This window comes from Haemorhous mexicanus, chromosome 3 (assembly GCF_027477595.1).
Source record: "Haemorhous mexicanus isolate bHaeMex1 chromosome 3, bHaeMex1.pri, whole genome shotgun sequence".
Taxonomy (NCBI): Eukaryota; Metazoa; Chordata; class Aves; order Passeriformes; family Fringillidae; genus Haemorhous; species Haemorhous mexicanus.
In genome coordinates, this window is record NC_082343.1 from 48,833,485 (window position 1) to 48,856,905 (window position 23,421).

Here is a 23,421-nt window from a genome sequence, read left to right on the forward strand (position 1 = left end):
CAGTTTCATGAGGGGCTTACATCATTCACAATACCAGCTTAATTAACCCTTATTTCTTCTATGTATCTATTCTTCTGGTTTTTCTACCATATCTCAGTTTTGCAGAAAAACCTGTTTGTGGGCTCATACAAAAACCACATCAGTGAACTCAGAGGAAAGGATGGCAAGTCCATGCCCTGTCACTGATGTAGCGCAAAACAACCCCCTCAGTGTGAAGTTACAGGAGACTACCAGACTGATCCAGCAGCTCCTGGGCACCCAGGGCTTAGTCTCAGCCCACAAGATCACCTAAGTTTAATAGCAATCTGGTTAATTTTCTAACCCCCCCTACAGAAACTGCTATGGCTCACAGACATGAGAGCAGAACAAGGGACCAGCTGCTTGTGTCAGTGAAAGCAGTCTTCCCTGTTCAGTCACGGCAAAATATCAATGGCCCCTGACGCTCACAAACACTTGTGTTCTTCCATTTTTTGCTCTAAATCTCCTATCTCAAAGCCATTTTTTTATATTACTTCAAGAATAATTAATGTATGCAGAATACTGACAAAATAGCGAAAGCATTCCTTTCATGGCAGCTAAGGCCTATTTTTGTATCAATAAACCAAAACTACTCATTCAATGTTGCAGCTCTTCCAGAAAAACGGAGCTATTCTGCGCACGTAACCGCACTACACCAGCGATCTCTGTATGCAGACTGCTGCACTATGGAAGGATGACACTTTCATCCATCCAAAATCATGCAGCCATGCTGGTACCTTTCCCAGCTTTGACAAAACCAATAGCATCAGAACAGTCAAGGTACCCCATTGTCAAACTGATATTTTTCCTCCACAGAATGTGTATGAAAGCACTACTGGCAGAAACTATATTTTCCTTTTGATCTGGAAACCACAGGGGTTTTCAGCCCCATGCAGGGGAAAGAAGAAACAATTAATGGGTATTTTCCCTGAACCTTGCTGCTTAACACAAGAGACTGGAAAGAACAGGAATTTCCACAATTCAAACGACAGCTTTCACCTGCTGCTTACAATTTATTTTATTCTCCTTCACCAGATATTGTGGAAGAGGAACAAAAAAGTGTTGCACTTACTTTATGCATGGAAAAGAAAGATCAACATGTGCTTCTTGTAGAAGCACAAAAACTGATCCTTTAGCAATTTTTTTACATATACGTTCATACTAAGTTTTAACTCAGATACAAAACAAAATAAAATATGTATTTTAAAGAAGTTGATTGTGGTCAAATTTTCCTTGTATTCAACTCATTTTCTGAAGAAATTAAGAAGTTGTCATTCAGAGTGAAGCCCCAAGTGTGTCACAGATGTGATCCACTCTGATAACCTTCAACTCTCAGCTTTGACACACTGACCTCTACCCTAAGCAGCTACCAATGAATACAAACTAGTGAGGGTCTAACTCAAGCAATTTCATACCTCTTCTATGAGTTTTCCACGCAAATATTAAAAGTAATGTCAAAACATCACTAAATGAATTACAGCTATCAAAGACAGTTTTAATTAATTTTTAAAGACTGGAACAATTTTAAAATTACTGGAGAACTAACAGGTCTAATAAATTAAAGATAAAAATACTTTGCTAAATATCTTTGTCTAATCCAATATATGTACCTAAGTAAGCAAATTTATTATTCATAGAACGGCAAACTCTTCTAGGACTGACTTATTTGACAAATATTTATTCACTGCTTTGCACAAAAGGGTCTAATACACATTAAACTCCAGTCAATACAATAAAATAATCTGGTATTGGCAGTTATTATGGCAAGACAGTTGCAAATACACAACTTTTTGCATACAAAATAATCTTATCCCCATTTACCGAAGACAAGAGTGGTACTTAAAAAAAAAAAAAAAAAGAGAGAGAGAGAGCAAGACACCAGATTTTTTTACTGCTTTGTACTTATCAACCTAAAATGCTTTTTTAAGCACACTTTTGCTAAGCCCCTGGAGATTGTCTGTTCCCAGGCTTAAGGCCGTTAGACTTAAGAAGGCTCTTTAAGAAAGATAACCTACTATTCCTTTTGAAAAACAAATGCTTGTTCAACAAATGGAAAGTTGGAGTTTGAACCAGTTGAATGAATAGAAAGAAATCCAAGTACAGAACTCAAGATATTTTTTTTTCCCTATCATTCTCTCAGGAATGCCTAAATGAAGCAGGGGCAAACTTAGCAATGATACTGTGAAGAAGAGACAAAATGGGAATGAAATGACAAGTGCTGAATGAGTCTCTTAAGAAAGATTAGAACAAAAAGATTAGCAAAGTCATGTATAAACAAGAGGGCACTAATGCTTCAGCTATAAAGTACAGATCAGCATGCCTAGGCAAGGTAAATGGAGAGGATATGAATGACCAGATTTCCTCTTTTCTAGCTTGCCTACAAATATGATATATTGTCAGTAAGGTGGCTGGAAGAGATAAATTCTGCATGACACAGATATTTCAAAGAGTAAAGAAAAAATAAACAGAAAAACAAAAAAACTATGAATGCTGTAAAAAGACAGGAGAGTACTGCAAAGAGATGTGTAGCACCGCACAGATGCAGGGAGGGTTGATTTCAGCTCTTAAGAGTTTAAACACAACATGAATCAACAAAAGATGCAATTACAAACCACACTGTACAACTTAAATATTTCTTTAATTGTGAGCTTTTCCCCCCCTATATATAGGTGAAACAGTTAATTTTTTTTCTACCTGGGGAAATCAGGCTTAGGACTTACACATGGAAAGACTTTTCTGCATTTCTAGCCTTCAGTACAAAACAGAAATCAATTTCCAGAACCCAAATAGCTTCAAGAAAAGAGGTGATTTATCTGAATATACACATTACTCACAGCTTCTGAGGCATCAGATCAGTAACTAATGTCTATAGTGTAGTTAAATTTTGAAACTTACTGTATTTTTTTAGTTACTTTAGTAAACCTGTCTCATTTACCCTGTTAAAAAAGGCATTCTGAGAACACACTGATAAACTGATGGATCAGCATGAGATTTTTATACACAGGGTAATTTCCTTTGAAAAATGCTTTCTAAAGCCCTAGCTTTGACAGTCTCTAAGAATTACTCCCTAAACATATTTATGCTTGATCTTTCTGCAAGTCACTTATGAAAACACCTGATAACAGGAAAGCATATTCTTGAAAAATAAAGATAGGCTGCAGCAAATAAAATTAAACGGTTGCTGTTAATGAGTATTTCCCATCTGCCAGTGATTTTTTACACACTTTTACTAGAATTGTGGACAAAATAGAGGTGTACCAGGCCAGTACTTATTTCTAGACTCAAAAAACTCCATAAAATCTTTAGTCTGTAATAAATCTATATTATAAGCAAATAATTTCAGGCTTACTAAAACAATGTGATACTACCATGGCTCACCTTCACAAACAAATCAGTCAGACCTGGGAGTGTATCACATGTACCATTGCATGCAACAGCCCACAGGGACACAACTGAATCATATTACCAGCATGCAACCAACATGTAAGTCACATTATCTAAAAAACTAACTATACATGATGTAACAATAAATTAATGGTTTTGATGGTGTATTTTGAGAAAAACACTTATGTCTTACACACTTACGTAACTCCTCCCTTACTCATGCACATTCTTGCCCCATGCTGCTTCACACACTGTGCCAGTCTGGGCACTCCTGTTGAATCAGACCCACAAAAACACAAGAGCAGCCGCAGCTCAAGAGGCTCTGTCATGAGTGGAAGCAACAACATCACCAAACCTTTTTGTTTTCAGTCTTCATCTTCTTAAGAACCTATTTTAACATGATTTTTGTTCAGGGTGCTGTCCCAGAAAGTGCAAAAGTAATATAGCCCCTTTTCCCACAGATTTTCTCTGTGTCTCAGCCATGCCCTTGTGCTCCAATTAGTCACGTTCCACCTCTATCCCAGACACCTATTATCTTGCCACTCTCTCCCAAGCACTGGCCACAATATACTTAACCTCTCACATCCTCTAACTACTGACTGGAGAACAGAGTACAGCACTTCATACCTGGCTCTTACCCCACAGACCGCTGGCAGCTAAGTACAGGTAACTGCTAAATTCATGCAAAGCTTTTCCCTAAAGACATGATCTTAATGAAGCCATCAACTTCAACAAGTTTAATTTTTGTTCAACATTATTATAATGTAAAATCTTTCACACCTTGACCCTTGGCTAATTTCTCTGAAATTATGATGAGCTCAACATTTACTGAGACACAAGATTAAATGAAATATGGTTGCTCAAGATTTGTGACTTTAGAAAACCAAATTAAGGACAGTTTAGACACTACACAAATATACAAAACCAACAACTATTTCTTAAAAACCCCTACAGAAAATAGGTGCATCTCAACATTTTATCCACAAGAGAACAGCTGATTCTGAGCTCCCAAACTGCAAAAATTTATTTTCTAGCATGTCCAGTAAACTAAGGTTTCTTAAAGAAATTGCATTTATGTGTTTTGTTTGTCCTTTTAATAACTACTTGCATCCTCTGATCATTTTCAAGTGCATTTTAAAGGACATACAAAATCTCACCGATAAAAAGGGTTGTATAACTTTTGTGAAAACTGGCAACTTTGTAGAAAAAAGTAATTTGAATTCATGCTTTCAATGACAGAAAAAGCAGGCTGAATTCTGCCTTCTCCATTGGCAGCCCCAGAAGACCAGCCAGCCAGCACCACACAGCACCAGATTTGATTAATTCTGGAACAAGCATAGGATACTTTGCATTTAAGTGGTAATCTACCTTAAGTTAATCATCAAAGCAGTGTGCATATAAAGTGGCTTTGTCCCATTTTTGGCAAATTCCAGCAAACCTAACAATGTCATGACTAAAAGGTTTACAGTCCTAGTTGCTTGGGTGATAATTTTTTAAAAACTCACATGTACAACCTACATTTTTCTTCTGCCATGGAGTATTCCTAAGTTAATGCTTTTTTAAACACTAAAGGGAGCACAAGGTTTAAATCCATGCTGAAACACAAATTTTTAAATAATGGAAAAATTAAATTCTGTTCATAGTACAACCAGGATCTGAATGAGTTTTAAACCACTCATCACTAAAGACAGCGAAATCTGATCTTCCTCTGTGCTTAGAATAGAAAAGAGCTACACATTTTGCACATTGCTACAAAAATTGATTCCACATAGCATTTTTCTAAGAGTAGAAAAAACCGTTTTGTGGTAAAATTCTCTGACTAGGTATTAACTTAGAATTTATTTAGCACATTACCATATTATGCTTGACTTCTTGCAACCAACAAAAAAATCTAATACATTCTAAAAATATTATGCATTTAACTACACCTTGCACCCATGGCAACAAGAATACAGCAAGTGATGCCGTTCATTTAGCAATGGACACGTTCCAAGAATACCGTGATACTACACACAAATCACACAGATCTTTTAACTTTACTTATGTCAAGCTATTTCACTTGGTTTCACTAGAATCCAATTAGTATCAATTAAGGAACACCACCTAAAGGCAGTGTAACAGAAACCAGAAAACTCATTAAATGTCTGTATAGCATTTGCAGTAATTTCTCAATTGAGAGTTTTACTTGCTGATCAGCTCAATAAAAATAAATCCCTTATTTTATAATTAGGATAAATGTCTACAAAAACTTCTGTAAGGGAAAGCATCAATATTATGTCAGTGATTTTTTGGTAAGCATTCTCAAGAGAGGGTGAAACTGAAACAACTATTATACTGAAAAACGCCTGATGACATTGGATAATATTTTTTTATAAACTTTCCAATCTGACAGCTTTCTTGCTTTCACACTTGCATTTAAATATGTGAAATCCAAACCAGACCAGGTTGCAAAGAAAGATTCAAGATGCCTTAGAGCATCTAACAGCATTTCTCCTCCTTGAAACAGAAAGCACACACTTGCTCAATTGAGATAACCTACTACACCAATGAAGTGAGAAAAACCCAACTTGAATCACTGTATACATTCGTGGTAAAAAAGTTACCTTTCATGTCAAACATTTAAATATTTGAGTTTTGAATACAGCTTTAAAAAAATCCAGTTCTGAATCACTGGAATTTTTGTTCTGTTTTCTGTAAAAGCACCAACAGTAACATCGTTCAGCATTCCGCTTGCAGCAGTTCAGAAAAGATCAGCCTGATCCCGCAGTCCTAAATTTACAGTCATTTCATAAACTTGAGGTCACTTCTGACCAACTTATTTCTTCCAGTGTTTCTAACCATGGAGATCATGATAAGGAAGGCAACACTTGCAACAGGATGAACAGTAACATAGTTTTAAGTTTCAAAATACACTCTCACAAAGAAATAGTTTGCCAATAGCTCTTTAAGCTACCTAGCAAAAAAATTTTTTTTTTTTCCCTGAGAATAATCTCTTCAACAGATGACAGGTTTAATTCTACAAGACTCAAAAAACATGCCAGTTACCTATAACACCAAAAACATTTACAAAACAACACAAGACCTTGGCCTTCAATGCCATGGTGCAGAAAACTACTATCTTCTTCTGTTCTGTCACTGCTGGAAAAGAGAAGTTTCCACCAGGACACTGTCATAGGAAGAGTGCCCATTTTCAAGAATTCTATTACTCTGTCAGTAGACATAAAGGAAGAGAGTAGAACCACTTGACTTCTCTTACATTGAGAAAGATAATGGTTTGCATTTCACAGTCTTGAAAAGCTGGTATAAGCAAAGGTAGCATAGCACAGCATAGCAAGATGGCACTGCTCCCACATGTAATGATAGGGATGATCTTTATCAAGTATCTCTTAAACACAAAATTGGGATGACCCAGACTGAGTACCACCCCCAACCACCTTCCTTAGTCTTACCCTTTGGAGGCTCTCTCCCCTGTGAAGCAACACGAGAAAAACCACCCAGGTCTTCTCAGTTTTTACAAGAAATTGAGACTCAACTGAGACTTCATTCTGCTGCAGCACAAATCAAGGTGCAAGAATACCCAAATTTAACATGTGGATCACAGTCACAACTGACCGAAATTTTCATTTAAAATGGAGATCAGGACTCACTTAGGCTGATGACATGTCTTTCCTAACATGTCACTGAACTTCCCTCTTGCCAAAAGCAGGTATCAGAATACAGTTACAGTTGTAACTGTATACACTTACAACAGTATAGGCAAAGAACAAATAATTGAAATTTGTATGTGAAACACAAATGCCTAATTATCTGGCAAATCAACAGCTAAGCTGAAAATCATTCCTGATTTCAGCAAATTGTGGCCAATACTGAATCTAATGCTACTGCAACAGCATCATTAGCCCTCCTTATAAAGCAGTGTACGAACAGTACATTTTGGTGGGTAAAATCGTGACATGAACTAATTTGAACTGTCAAAGACTCTATCTGACTTATGCTAATGTTTAGAAGACATATGTTAAGAGTATTGAAAATTACATGCAGAACCATTTTCAGCATTCTACAGGTGATCTTCAGAAACTGCTTTATCAAGTCTGTATCAGATATCCTAAACTTATGACTAGAAAACCACACCTGAAACCCACTCCTTGCTAAGAAGCATCCCTTTGGAATTCCTTTTTTATGTATGTGCTTACCATCATTAATGCGGAAACACCCACAGGTCTTGGCAACAAACCAGGCCCTGCCGAGCCACCAGGCACAGCACAAAGAACACCAGGTTTCTGCCCTGAAGGCCTTGCCTACATCTAACAGGACTGAGCATTCAGACTTTTCATACGAGCCTTCCAATGAATGAGAGAGAGTACTACACACCTCCGGAGAGCGTTCCCACGTCTCTCAGAGGGACAAAACAGAAAAAGGGAAGAAAACGAGAAACACTATGCATCTCCCCTCTGCAAAACCCCTCTTATCAGAGCCATTTCAAGAATTTCTAGTCGACAACTAAATTGACACGAATAATGGAAACTAACGTCCCAAATATACTATATATGGAATCGAGCCCAGCCAGCCCCCGCAAAGACAAGGGGCACCAAAAACTCACACCTCAGACACACTCGGGTACTCATCCTCAAATGGCGGAGTCTCGCCCAGCGCACTCACACCTGTCACCTGCCAGGCGCCGGGCCAGCCTCTCCCTCTCTCTCCTCTCTCTCTCCCCCCCTCCCTCCCGCAGCCAGGCGAGCCCGCTGGCAGCTCCCGCCCCTCCCCGGGCAGCCGCAGCCCCCCGATCCCTCCCCGCGTCTGGAAGCTCCAGAGACTCGCGAAGGAAAATAAGTTTCCATCTCTCTCTGAACGCCCCGCTGCGCGGAGCCTTCCCGTCCCCGCTCTCCCACCCCGCCCCAGCACGCCGGCAGGAGCAGGGTGCCGGGGCTGCTCCCTCCCCTCGCACAGGCCTTCCCTGTCTTCCTCACCCTGGCATAGCCCGGGACGCGCTGAGCGGCCGCGGAAGCCCCGGCCCCCCCGCCCCTGCGGGCCCTCTGCGCCTCTCCCTGCAGACCCCCGGGGATGGGACCAGAAAACCGGCCCGGGGAGCCGCCACCAGGCCCGTCTCGGCGGGGTCAGCCTTACCCTGCTGCCGCTTCTCCTCCTCCTCCTCCTCCTCCTCCGCCGCCTCCCCCACCACCAGGGCAGCAGCCGCCGCCACTACCGCCGCCACTACCGCCACCAGCGCCGCCGCCGCCTCCGCCTGGCAGGGGGGACCCCGCCGACTCGACCCTCTCCGCAGCCTCCCGCCGCCGCCGTTCCGCTCCGCGGGGGGAGGAGGCGGAGGAAGGAGGAGTAGGAGGAAGGAGGGCAGGGGGGTCCGTGCTGCCGCGGCGGCGGGCGGGGTGGAGTGGGGGTGTGTGAGGGTGTGCGTGCGGTGGCTGTGGCGGCGCCGCTCCCGCTCAGCCGGAGCCGCCGCTGGGGCCGCGCGCCGCTCCCGGCCCCCTCCCCCCGCGCTCTCTGCGCTCCGAATCAAAATAGAGCGACAATATGGCGGCGGCGGCCCCAGCATCGCGAGACCGCGCCGCGAGCGCTAACGGGGATGCGCCGCGCGCCAATGGGCGCCGGGGCGGGCGTGGGGGGCGTCTGTGCCTCCGCCGGCTCCGCCCTCAGGGCGGGGCGCGAGCGCGAGCGGGAGCGGGGCCGCCGCCTCAGGGCTGCCGGGACCCCGACGGGGCGGCAGCGGGACACCGGGACACCGGCGGGCATGGGAACTCACGGCGCCTCCTTCCTGCCCTGCCGCCACCGCTCCACCTGGCCCGGAGCCAGAGGAGGGAGAGGGGGAAGCGGCGGTGGCGCGTAGGTGGGCTGCCCGCCTGGAAAGCAAGCAGGATCTGAATGGGGCAGCATCTGCAAGGGGGAAAAAAAACCCCAAAGAAAATTAATATTAATTAAGCCCTCCCTCTCCCAGTTTATAACCAAAACGGTTATTTCGAGGGAATTGCCAGACGCTTTCTATCAGAAATAGGAGCGCTTACTCCACATTACTCAGAGTACGTGATTTCCATCATCCCTCTGAGGTAGAGCTCTGACTAACTAATCATCTCCCAAAAATGTCGCCAGGCAAACAGGGCCCGGAATGCTGGCGTATCCCTCTTCCCCTCTCAGCTCCACCAGCACCCTGGCCCAGTCCACAACAGGCATCCTTAATTTTAGTTGGTTATCCAAGTAGGTCTTTGTATTTCAGGGAAGTTTCAGCTTCAATAAAAAGACAACTTTCTCATGATATAGTAAAATCATCCAGTAAATCAGTTGAGTTTCAGGGTTGTGATACCTTACACTGTCTACTCCTTATTCTTCCTATATTTGATTTCTTCCTGCACCTCTTGAATCCTCCTCCCTCATCCCTGCAGTGAGCAGGTGCTGCCCATGTTGCCTAACAATAGTCCGTCCGTCCGTCCGTCCATCCATCCATCCATTCTTGTGTCATCTTACTCTGAAAAATACAGTCAGACACAGAAATAATTTTAAAGTAATTGTTATCATCTATTGCAGAGAGAAATTGCCTGAAACCCCGTAACCTAGAATGGGACCTGGTAAGGAATGGGATGTGCTGAAGCTTTTGGGTTTTCTCATACAGTAGGACTAGGCTGGAATCAATACAGAGAAAGGTTTTCTCCACCACCTTAACTCCCAGACGCACCAGTGTGTGAAAGGTACTGCAAAGTGGGCAGGCCATAATCATCTCAAACTTTAAAACTATCCCTTGCACTATCCATTTCAGTGGTGTGACAAGAGAGAGCTGCACTTTCTCTATAAGACCTCAGCTGTTAGACTGGCCAATTAACAATTGCAACACTGAATGACAGAAACTTATAAAAAATCTAGCATGCTGTAGGCAGGAACTAAATTACTCATGACAATTTAGGCTAAGTGTTCTGTTACAAGAAATAAAGACATCCTTGCTGTTGAAACAATGGATATTTGCAGAAATGATTGGAAATGCATTTTCCAAATGAAAATATTAACAAGCGAAAAAATCCCTCTCAACTACATTTAGTTGAAGCTGTCAAAATCCCAAGTGAAGCAACTGCAAGGACTGACTGCTTGGAGTAGGCAGGGAGAGAGAAAATACCAAGGAGTCTAATAGTGAGTTGTTATGCTGTGATGGGGAAAAAATAGAAAAAAGGGGAAGAGGAAGACAGCTTTTTTCCCTCACAAAATGTGGAAATAAAGGGGTGTGTGTGTGTATGTATGTACATTCCAGTAAGAATCAGTTGCCTTTATAAGCTGCAACAGAGAAGTCTGCAGTTCCTTTGTACATCAGCAGCATGGAGCATGAAATGCCTGTGTCCAAACCTTATTACTCAGCCTGTTTTGTGTCATGCTTATACAGGGTTGAGAGTCACTGAGATTTGTTTGTTTATTGCAAACAAAATAGTATTTCCCCAAACAGACAGAAATTATTGCAGTCCATTACAGAAATGGGTAATGGGGCACCTAGAAAGAAGGTGCAGTGAGAACATCAGGTCACAGCTGCACCAGGGGTTGCCCCACTCCAAGTGTTTGGGTACATGAATAAAACCTTTCTCTTCTGCTACCTGCGCTGTAGACATGATCTGTAGGCGTGGTCTGCCTGGTCATTGCTCAAGCACCCTGCTCTTCAGCTCTTCCAGCACAACTGTTTCAAACTTTGTTAAGCCATTCCTGACCTTTCAGACAGATAGGATAATAAACTTACATGAATATGTTTTTTGCACAAGAAACTCAGTTTATTTTGCTAAGTAAATACCAAGTTAAATATTTGACCCTTTTGCCTACAGTTGCTAAAACAGGGATTTACCACAGGAAAGTGAGACCACTTCTCACTGTGCTATCAGCAGAATTTACTGCAATGTTTAAGCACTGGGATCACATGAGTGAGCTGCACTGTCCCTCCCCTCCCCCACTCCTTTCCAGGCTCCCCACACTACATCTATGTCTGAGCCTGTTGCTAAAGTAGCTCTTCTCCTATAGCAGCTAATTTGGAATCAGTTTTTAGCACCTTTCCAAAATCTCACAGCACAACTATTTAGGAAATCAGGTTTTTGTAGCTAGATTCAGAAATGAACTGTTTTCCTGTGAATCTGAAACAAGAACCAGGCAGATCTAATAGCACATTCTGTGTGTAACTTACCATGGTGCAAATCAAAGCTCTGTCACCAGTGAGGCACAGGTGTTGCATCTTTCCCTTAAGATTTTAGAGATTACCCCCCTTTTTGCCATAGAAGGTATGAGTTCATGTTTTTTAATCCTTCATCAGACTGTTTATATTTTTCCCTGGTAGAAAATGAAATTTTGAGTAGGTTTGGGGAATTATTCTAAACATATTGTACAGAAAAGCTATTTCTAGAAAGTACAGTCAATTTCATCAGTTTGCTACTGACAATTCTGATGCTGAAATTTCCTGAGAATGCTCTTTAGAAAAGGTAAGATGAGGAGCTCAGTTAAAATCCACAAGAACTAGCATAATTATGTCTGCAATTGAGTTTAAAAGTCATCTTCCGCAGCAGAAGGTACCATTGGCAGCTTTAAAGACACTTTCCCATTGAACATTCAACTGGAAATTTATTTTTTTGTTCTTCTACATAGGAGGTCAGTCAGTCCTCCTATTGGAAGGGTGACAAAAACAGAAGTAGCATTCATTGGCCAAGAACAGTCCTTGTAAGCTCCTAGCCTGAGGTTGCAACCACAGCTTCTCCTACAAAAGCAATTAGAATTTTAATTAATAACATGACAAGGAAATACAGAAATTCACCTTATTTCACAAGAAATTTCAGGCACCGTACTTCTCCCATTCCATGTGGAAGTTACCAGCTGTGTGCAGTTACATAAAGCTGTTATGCCCCAATGTTTTCCTTCGCAATCTGCAGAACACAAACAGCTCCTGTTATTACCGCTGAGACTCCCTTCTTTTTCAGGTTGCTGCCGTCCTTTCTTAAGATAGCACCGGCTTTTTCCCTTCCTAGCAGCTCATCTGTTTGGGAGTGGAGCGCAAACATGACATTTGTGATAAGGATGTGATTAAGAGGTGCCTTAGTGGTTCATGAGTTCTAGCAGCTTCACAAGATTTGGATAAGGCTTTTGCTGAAGGAAAATCCATTGAGCTTTTGAGGACAGCCAGCCTACCCAGGCTTCTCAGTGGTAAAAGCACAGGGACCTGTGTTACAGTGGAGCATTATTGTGGTCTATGTATTAAAATGACATGAAGAAATAGCATGTTTTGAGATTTGGAATGATTTTTTTAATGCATTAAAAAATCCACACTTATTTATATTGCTCATGAGCATATTGGGAGAATGTTTATACTTGAAGGAAAATATCTTTGTCTACCCAAAGCAATTCTGATTTTTTTTTCAATAATTGTTTTAAAAAGTGGGAAAGATGGTCATAATAAATCAGCCTTTTGAGTATATAGGGAAAAGTGCATCCTTGACACATCTTTCAGCGCTCTGAATAAGAGAATTAAAAATGTGTGAATAAAAGCTCATATGCTTATATGACATACAGTTGAGCCAGTAACTACTAGGGAGACAAATTTAGTATTACTTAATGCTATGATAAACCTTTTATTTAAACTATTTTATGATAATTCAGTGACATAAAATATAAAAAGCCAAGACCATTTGAGGCTTCAAAATACTTCAGGAGAAACACTGATTATGTTTCTTCCCAAATCCACTGTTTCCTGTGCTTTGTGGGAAATGGAGTAGAAAGCAATGATAAATATTTATTCCACCTTTCTTAAGATTTATGTAATACTGGTATAGAGTTCCTACATGTCTCTAGGGTCTTGATCAGCAAGACACCTTTAGTCTCTTGCTAAAGTCCATCTTTATTCAAATACTTTTCAATCACTTGCTTAAACTTTATGCTGTGTTGAAACCGGAGACAAAGAATGGATTTAAGTGTTTCTGGACAGGTATAACTTGCTGAGTTGAGACAGGAAACCTACCTTGAAGTCCAAACAAATGACTTGCCTGTTCCAGATACAAATCAGGCATGAATGTTTTCATAGTAAAAACCCTTGCAGAATGTCTTACAGCTATTTCTTTCTCTAGCTACTGATTTTAACCTCTTCTGTCTCAGTGACTTCAGCCAAATCCCTTCCCTTTACACATTTTGTAAATGTGAGAAGTGAGAGTGAAAACTGCAAGATACTTAATCTCACTATATGTGTTAACACACAAGGTGCAATAATTATATTACGTTTTAATTTCCCTAAATGTGAAGGAGGCTATTTGTAGGTGGCTAGTATATTTTAAAAAACAACCCAAAGTACTCTCTAAACCTAAATGTTTCATAGCATTATATTTCTCTGTCTTCTTCTGGCCTTCTGCCCCACCGCTGTAATTACCTTATCACTCAATAATAAAACTCTCTGAACAAATCTTGTGCCTGCTATTATGGAAAATTAAAGCTTAGTACAAATTCTCTGCATTCTTCTCTTCAGCTGCACTACTTGACAGCTTGCATGGTACAAATGAAACACAGAAAGCCTTCAAGCCATCCCACATTAAAAAAAAAGGCAACTCAGAGTTTTGTAATGCTGATAGGTATTAGACAAAGTCAATTTTGAAGAAGAGGGTACTGGGTCCCCCTTTTGAGTGGAAAACTCACTAGTGTAACAAAACAATCAGTCATGAGGGCTTATATACGCACTGTACTGGTTTGTTTCCTTCTGTGTCTTATGCAAGCCCTTGTAAGGAGAAGGCAGCTTATTCCGGGTCCACTGTGTCCTAGGTCTGTCCGAGATCGCCAGCAGAAGTGAAAATTTTGGAAATACCTTTCTCTATGGAACCAGTTGTCCTCTAGCTACTGCATCAGAATCCTCAAGATCCTCTTATACTTGTGTGACTTTCAAGTTCCAAACTGAGCTGCGTTTCAGACATAATCTCCTGTGGTTTCACCCTTTCTGTGGGAAAAGATCACTTGTGTGCACCCACAATTAAAAATGTTTCAGTATCACAGAACAAAATATTAAGAAATACAAAACTTCCAAATCATCAGCTCACTAGCATGAAGAAAGATCACCTCTTTTCCAAGGTAAAATTCTTGATACAACTAGGAAAACTGATACAGAAAAGACAGTGATCATTTGTGAAAACAATCAGCTGCCACTGCACCTGTTTTCAACTACTACATTGTCACGTAGCGGAAGAGGAGGAAATAGTGGCAAATTTGTTAGAAGATGCATGACATACATATTTAAAAGAGTGCATTCATCTCCAAAAATTTTAGTGTTCACTTGTTGGTAAATTTTTCATCTCGAGATCTTCTGATAAATAACAACATACTTTAAAACTCCACAAAACTCTGCTCTTCCTTCAGGAGGGCATCCCTTCTGCAAAACACACAAAGCCCTCTAGACCATAACCTAGAAACTATAACCCCAGCTAAGCCAAACACAAATTTGTACTTAGATTTAGGCATAGGAAAGTTTTGTTGGCTTTATTCAACTCGCTTAAAATTAAGCATATGTTTTAACACTTTACTGGATTAGGGCCTATGTCAGCAAAATAAATTTCTTGGGAAGAAGTAATAAAAACGTAGCTTGCAGTGAGGGACAGCAGAGCCATTCACAGTCACAGAAGCTTTAAAACACTAGCTGGTATTTATACATTTAGAAAAGAAATCAGGCGTGAAACAAAACATTTTAGATAGCAAACTAATTAGTCTGCTACAGAATCACTTTTTAAAAAATTTTCATTTGAAGAAAATCATTTTTTTGTATCCTTGCACCCCCAAGAGCAAATTGATTTACACATCAAGGAAAAACATTTTTTGGAAGCAGAAGTTTCAAAAGCAATTTCCCCACTGTTTAGTAACAGCTTGGCTGTTCCAGATATACCATTGCATTCCCTGGAGAAGGACTGACAGGAGGCCAAGCTTTTTAAACACAGTTTCATTACACACATGCACCTGAATTTGCTCATTCAAGTTCACAAAATTGCATATATACTATAAATGTCAGATAACTAATTCTCTTGTATGCATTGTGCACTGGTGTGTATTTATTTTTTATGCTAAGAATCTCTCTGAATATTTGATGTTGTAGGTCTATCCTTTAAAGAGAACTTACATCATTCTCAAAACCAGAAAGAATACAATTCTACCAGACTGTGTCCATGCTAATTTTAATTTTTCCAGAAAAACCTTTCTGTTGCTAACAACAGTGGGGCAAAGTATGAATTCTAGTGTAGCTATTTGCTTCTTTGGCATTCAAAGCACAGGGCAATCTGTCATCATTCAGACCTGCTCTATCTTGTGTGAAGGGCCATGCACCCTTCAGGAAACCCAGACCTGGGAGGGGCAGAGCTGGAGTTGCCCTCTATGTGACAAGACAACACTTGGATTGAATCAAGCTCTGTCTTGGGTGGGTGATGAGCAAGTCAAGAGTTTATAGGCTGGGTTTAAAGAGCAGACTGGTAAGGGTGGGTCTGTGTGGTGTTTGCTGCAGGCCATCTGATCACAGGGAGGAAGTAGGTGAGGCCTTTTACAGACAGCTGGAAGCGGCCACAAAGTCACAGGCACTGGCTCTTGTGGGGGACTTCAACCACCCTGACATCTGCTGGAGGAACAACATGGCAAGGCACAAACAGTCCGGGAGGTTTCTGGAAATTGTTAGCCACAACTTCCTGATGCAGGTGGTGCAGGAAAAAACGAGTAATGGTGAGCTGTTCAACCATGCACTACCAAACAGGGAAGGCTTTGTTGCATATGTGAGGGCTGGGGGCAGCCTTGGCTACAGCTGCCATGAGATTCAGCATCATGCATGGGGAAGGAAGGGCAGCAAGTAGGAGTGCAACCTTGCAGTTCAGGAGAGCTGACTTTCAGTGACCTTCTTGGAAGAATCCCATGGGAACCAGCCGTGCAGGGAAGATGGCTAATCAATATTCAAGCACTAGTTCCACCTAGCTCAGTAACAGTGCATCCCTAAGACCAGGATCATAGAATCGTACAGGTTGGAAAAGACCTCTTGGATCTTTGAGTTCAACTGTTAACTATCACTTGCAAGTCCAACATTAAACCTTGCCCATAAGCAGCAGATCTACACATTTTTTTTAACTTCAAGTGACAGTGATTCTGTCACTTCCATGGGCAGCCTATTCAAATCCTTGACCACCCTCTCACTGAAGAAATCTTTCCTAATATCTAATTTAAACCTCCACTGGTGCAATTGAAGCCATTTCTTCCTATGCTATCACATGTTAGCAGGGAGAAGAGATCAACCCCGCACCTATCTACAGCCTCATTCAAGGTAGTTGTAAAGTGTGGTAAACCTCCATTTCTCCAGACTAAGCAACCCCAGCTCCCTCAGCTGCTCCTCATTGGACTTGTGCTCCAGATCCTTCACCAGTTTTATTTGCAGAAGTTGGTGAGTGGGAAGTTTCACCTGAACATGAGGAAGAACATCTATACTATGCAGGTGACTGACCACTGCAACAGATTACCCAGAGGGGTTGTGAAGTCTCCTTCCTGGTGGTATTCAAGAAGTGTCTGGACACAATCCTGTGCCATGTACTCTAGGATGACTTTGCTTGAGCAGGGAGGTTGGACCAGATGACCCTGTGGTCCCTTCCAACCTGACGCACTCTGTGATTTTGTGATTCTGTATATTGAGGCAGCAGCAGTCACAGCAGGACTCTGCATTAACACTTTGGCACTTCCCAGCAGCAGTGGAGCTGTACCAGCAACTGTCTCACTAATATCCTCAAGAGAAAATGTGTTAGACTTCCACAATAAGTGTCATCTATTCCTTTAGCATTGCTTCACACCTGAATCACCAGGCAATACACATGCATTGCGCTTTCTGCCTTTTCAAAGGGAAAAACCTTCCTTCAGAAGACATCATAATTTGTTTTCAAATTAGGTCCTTTACTGATCTTTAGTAGTCTGTCCTTATAGCCAGTCTTCCAAAGGTGCAAGGTTGCTGAGTGCACAGCTTGCAGGGGTTTATGCTCATTCTGCATTGCCAGCTACAGCCCCAAAGCCCATTGAACAGTTTCAGATAGACACGCTTCTATTTTGGAACTTTTTCAGAAAATAAGTGCCTGGGCTGAAAGTAGTATCCTTACCAAAGGGATGAATGAAGATGGATCTTATCTCACCCTTATGACACGTGAGGGAATCCACTGGAAACACCAGCCTTGGGACACATGAAAAGCAAGTTTCATCACTCCCCTGTTAATAAATTCCTGATCTGACTGGATTTTAGAACTCAGGATCTGCAATCCTCTTTTCATGTCTTATTCACAAGGCCCACAGCTCAGTAAAGACTTGGTCATGGTCCCAACGCCCTACAGAACAAACAAACATTAAACAGTAAGTTTATTGATGGCACAAAACTTATGAGATCACAGATGGTAAGAAAAATAGCTCCAAAGGAATGTTTTCTGCAGTAATCCATACGGATAGTTAGGGGACTCTAATTAGTAGGGTTTGTTAAAAAAAATTAAATCCATTCTTCCTAGCAGTTATGTCAGAGGTTGCTTTTTCTTCAAAATTCACCTCTTCACCAACTCTCCTGAGATCCTGTGTTGATTTCTGCAGTGTTGTGTACAGATACCACTAATCAGGTTAAAGTTTTCAATAACTTTTTAAATTGCACACTTCTAGTAAACCTCAGTGCCACCTGTTCAGCTGGACATAAGCACAGTGCAATCCATAACATCAGAGAGAATAATGACACATATGAGTCACATCTCAATTCCGCTGCATGGCTGTCATCTGCTGCTGATGGGCAGGAGACAGGAATGCAAATTGGAATTACGTAGGTTTTGTGTTGAGACAGGACTGCCAAGGAACCTTAGCAGTCAGCTGCACATTGACTGAGAGTGTGGCAGAAAGGGAAGTTTCATTTATTGTCAAGAGCAGCAAATGGTTTGGTCAAGTTGGGCAGCCAAGTTAAGCTGTGCTGACCCCCAAAAGAAACCAGCTGCAGGGAGCAGGCTAAGGTACGACATGGCTTGAGTGACAGTTCAGGTTCACCAACAGTTAACTCAGAGTTGTGCATTTAAAAGAGCTGTAGTAATGGAACCATAAAAACTCCCACCAGTTGAGATCTCAGTTTGGGAGCTTCCTAATGCATTACATATTTTAAAGTTTAATCATCAGCCCTTCTCCAAGCAAAACTCCTACTCATTTCAGTTAATCTTTGTCAGAATTAGTCCCAGCAGTAGTAAACGCTCTGCAGTAAAGCAAAAATAAGTTTCTAATCACAGAAATTAAGTTCTGAAATAGTCTTCCAACAGTAATGGTGAGTGAAAACTAGCTTAAAAATGTAATTGAATGTAATAAACAGGTATTATTGCAGCATCATACAGCTATGTGCAATGAACCATAGAGGTTTATCTGGTTCAATTTCCTAACTACCAAAATCCAGTACCTAGTAGTAATCTGAAATTTGTACATGCATTGAACTGCTATTGATAAAAATAATAGTCAATAAATAATTATTTTAGTGAGACCATCAACCTCAGGCAAAAAAAAAAGAAAAAGAGAATATTTAAACCACTGTTAGTAACTTTTTTAATAAGTAATTTTTCAGCTTGTTTATAAATACTTGATGCCCAACACCATAAACAGGCTTTGTTGCCTATTTAGAAAGTATCAGTTTAATTTTTAGGAATAGTATTTCTATCCAGAAATACTGCTACAGTACTATGCAGAATTTTTTGTTCTGAATAAGGAAGGTCTACAAAGGCAATGCATGTATTAAATTGTCAAAGAACCTGTGCACTTTTGAGGCAATAAATATTCAAGTAATTAGTGTGTTTCAAGTATGATTAGTACTCATAGAAATGTATGGATTTTAAAAATCAATGCTTTATATCTAAACTAGCTTTTATGCATCAGCTGATATAGGAGAGAAGGCACTCCAAAATAAAATAAAACCCTCAGAAAAGAAAGTAGGTTTTAGTTATTATTTTGATTATGATTATCCTAACCCTGAAAAAAAACTCAAAGGAAGATCACAACAAAATAAAAACAGGTGTGGAAAACAAGAGATGGTGTTACAATGCTGCAGCTGAGACTCATAAGGTACCTGTATAAAGAACAAGTAACACATGTGCTGTGCAAGAGGCAAGTCTTAAAATATGTAAGTCAAGATGTCCTAAATAATTAGCTTCCTTTTGATTGTTCACCTGTGATAAAACATTAATTTAATTTATCCAACTTTTATTTTAAGAATGTATGTCATTAATTTTGAGTTGTGATTTCATCTAATTCAATCTACAGCCTTTCTCATAACTGCAGTTTAGATAATGCAGCTTCAAAAAAGGAATTACATAGACCACATGGCCGTGTAACTGGGCAATTTAATTACAAGTGCTCTCTGTTTCTTTGAGGTATGATAAATTATCAAAGAAAATTATATATATGTAGTCACCCTGAAGCAATGTAGTGATGAAAAAAAAAACACCTGGTATAATTTCAGAGTGGAATCCAATAGAAAGGAGGATTGTAAAAGGGAGGAGAAAAAATTGTAGCACAGCGTATAATTTTTTTCTGAAATGAAAAACATGCAATCGTCAATGATGCAATAAAATAATAGTGTGCAATGTTAAAATGCCATGCATTGCAATAAAGGAGTTGGCTTGCAGACAGTACACCTACGTTTCCTGTAAGGTGTGTATTGCAATTGTCTCTCTCAGATCAAGAACAGTGAGAAGCAGTGCCTTTTATTTGAACAGATTTGTAACAATTCCTAGAGAAAAAGTAAAAAGTAGATAATTTTGAAACTGCAATAATTTGATAAAATTTTTAATAAAAAATGCATGTATCACATTGGAAAGTACTTTTAGCCGTATTGTGGTGGCATGACTTCTAGGCACTGAAATTAGGCTGAAAATAGCTATTGAAGTATGGTAGAGTTGCTGTATCCATATCAGTTTACATATTCTTCAGATAACCCAGTGCCCCGTCTCTAAATATGCAGATCAGATAATCACTTTGTTAAAATGTACTCTTAAAATATTTTTCTGAGCAGAGCTCTAGTGTCACTGTGATGTAGTTAGCAGAGATGCCTTCTGTTCTGGTCACCTGGCTACATATTAAGTTCATACAACTTTTAAGCTTGGTTCTTAGAGGGAGGTATCAGTAGTTAAAAAACCCACTGTGTTAAGAAACTAGTTTTGCATATTCAGAGGCCTCATTACTGTGTGTTTTAAACAAACAATAAACTTTACAAACTCCTCAAAAGTCAGCAGCGCTGTGAGCACTAATTCCTGGTTTAGTGCTAGGTAGTAGAGCATTTCAAATGTAAATCTGAAGGCTGTTAGTCCTTGCCCTTGTGGACCTGACTAGTGTAGATTGTAGTGAGGTCTTGTGTTCATGGCTTTACTCCAGGTGTTACTGGGAAAATTGTTCAGAGCATCATCCTGGCTGCAATGCTATTCCAGATCACACTGTGCAAGCAGGAACTCTTCCATCTGCTTTAGAACAAGTGTGCAGGAGCACAAAGCTGCAGGAAGTACCAAGCAGCAGTTTGTGGTGCACAGCTACAACCACAGCTGGCTCTGCAGCCCATCTCAAAATAGAGCCCTCATTAATCAAGATAGTTTTATGAGCAGAGTTCTTTCATGTCTCTACTCAACACACAGTACCTGGACTATGGTGGCAACAGGTGCCTTAAAGATACCTCTCTTAAGAGTGATCAACAGATACTGAAAGCTGTACTGTGAGTCTTTTAATCACATTGCATAATGCACAGCATTTATTTGCATGTGATCTAAAGCAAGTACTGTTTATGATTCCTTCCCTGGCAAGGTAAAGGGGGCATTGTCGTGTGTTTATGGTAAAAACAGGTAAGAAGTAAGCAAGAAGTTTCTGTCAGGTGTAGGGCTGGGAATACTGTTAATAAAGTAATGTACTTAGGATTGTAATTCTTAATAGTTTAACACTGTAGGAAGATGCCTACATTTAAAGTATTTACTTATTCCTGCGGTAAGAAAAGTAAGTGCCATGCACCTAACTTGGAGACATTAGAAATTCCTTAATTAAAAGGCAAGCACATAGGACAGCACAGCAACTGATTTGTTACAAACAGATCTTCCATGTAGAAAAACCTCCCTAAAACCACAAACAGCAGCAGAATTAACCTGGGCAAAGGCTGGGTCCTTCCCCCTGCTGCAAAATGAGTTCTTGGAACGCATGAAGGAAACCTGGTCTGAAGGTAAGCACACTAGTAGCATGGAGCTATTGGCTTTTGGCATGCATACGACACAAAAAACCCTGGAAACACAGAACTCACTCACCTCAACATCAGCAAAAGCTGGGAAGTAGGTCAAATGCACCACTGCATGATTTCAAATTACCTAACCATTACATGAACACTTTTTCTCTCCCATGACACTCTCAATGTAACATTTCTCCCTTCTACTAGAAAAAGTTAAAACTATTACTAGAATTCCTTTAGTTTCCAATATGTGGAAAACAAAATAAATTAAATATTCTACTCATATTTATTGGTTTATTTCTACTAGGGTATTTTCCCTTGACTAAGTTCCAGAAATCTGAGATTGAAATTTATTAAGCAACAACTGTCCTTGTTATTTGTGCTTCTGTGTTTCCCTTTAAAACTCAAAACCTTTGCCTTTTAATTGTGTGGAGTTTTTTCTTCTTCTTAACAGATTCTTTAAAACATTTCTACTAAGGACCAGTTCTTTCTCATCACTCACATTAGTTTGTTTCAGTTCTTTGTTTCGAAAGTGCCTGGCTGATCCATGCTCTCATCTTTGGGAAATGATCCTTTTCTAAAACAGGAAGAACTTCAGAGTAAGCAATCTCATATTAGGCTTTACCAAAAAAAAAAAAAAAGTCAGCAAAATACAGAAAAGTCAGCAAAAAACAGAAAGTAATCCTGCCCTGCTCAGCACTGGCTTAAGTGAACCTTTCTAAACAGTGAGTGCAACAAAAGCATTGCAATGGCTGGGGTAGTTCAAATAGCTCCACCTTTGGAGATACCTACAAAGGATTTACAGTACAAACGTGTCAGGAATGCCGTAGGGTATAGTTCATCCTTTAGGGAATAAATGAAATTGCTTCTCTAAATTCCTCTCCTGGCCTATTTCTATTACATGTGATTCTGGTTATACAATAAAAATGTGTACTTAAAATGTAAATGTTTGTTTATCATAACTTTTACCCTTGTGATCATCTTATTTTTCTCTGTAAAACATTACCATGTTAGATATATGGAAAAACACTGTCCAATGTAACCAGAAAAAAAATCTGTCTTCTTACGGAGTCCTATGGTTCACAAAAGGCTATACCCCTCTTTTCTACATCTTCCTTCAGGGTAACAGGTGATAAAGGAACAAGTCCCTTCATTTTGTAGTATTATTTGGTATCAGAAATGATTATCTGAGGCATTATCAGTAAGAAGACTGGTCGACAAGTATTCCAGTCTATTAAAAAAGGATTGGAAAGCATCTCTTGGGTCACCAGAGTCAGCCTTTCAGTCTACAGTTTATCAATCTTCAATATGTTTGCAAAGTTATATCCTAAAATGCTACTTCCATTATATTGACTGGGCAGCTATTCTCCTTTCCTCTGATGTTCCAAAATTTCTGAAGTTTTCAAAGTATATTTGTTTAGGGCAGTTTGTGCTACTTCATTCTTGTGCCAGCATTGACTTTTTTGTTAAATATCAACTTTCTGTCCACCAGAGAGGGAGATAGCAATCCTAACCTCTCTATGGTTTCTTTGGTTTAAGGTTAATGTTTTTTTCTTGGCCTCTTCTTTAGCTGGTCTGTTAGCCGCCTTTTGTTTTTTTCCTACAAATTTCATCTTTAATACATTATTTTTTTTTTCCTTTATGTGTTTTTTTGACATCCAAAGCACTTCAGTCTAATGCTTTACTTGTCAGCAAAAAGAATTTGATCAGTGGTAAAGACATATACCTCATCACTATGATATAATCTATTCCTAAATTATATGTTAGATCTTATCTTAAATTTTTCTCAATATTTTTGGTTATACTTCATTCAATAT

The 23,421-nt window shown here is 40.1% G+C and overlaps 1 protein-coding gene across 8 annotated transcripts in view; it reads right to left on the reverse strand.

The window, feature by feature from the left end:
• Positions 1 to 23,421, reverse strand: part of TAB2 (TGF-beta activated kinase 1 (MAP3K7) binding protein 2) — an 80,474-nt gene that overhangs the window by 52,101 nt on the left and 4,952 nt on the right. The window contains exons 2-7 of one of the 8 annotated variants that reach the window (XM_059841702.1): positions 22,107 to 22,181; positions 17,502 to 17,723; positions 14,086 to 14,338; positions 12,182 to 12,290; positions 11,561 to 11,703; positions 9,719 to 9,880 (exon numbers count right to left, since the gene is read on the reverse strand). The gene's annotated coding sequence lies outside the window, so the exon portion shown is untranslated. Of the gene's footprint in view, positions 1 to 8,529; positions 8,671 to 9,718; positions 9,881 to 11,560; positions 11,704 to 12,181; positions 12,291 to 14,085; positions 14,339 to 17,501; positions 17,724 to 22,106; positions 22,190 to 23,421 lie in introns of those variants that run through there. The other 7 variants (XM_059841706.1, XM_059841709.1, XM_059841705.1 and 4 more) reach the window with 7 other exon arrangements.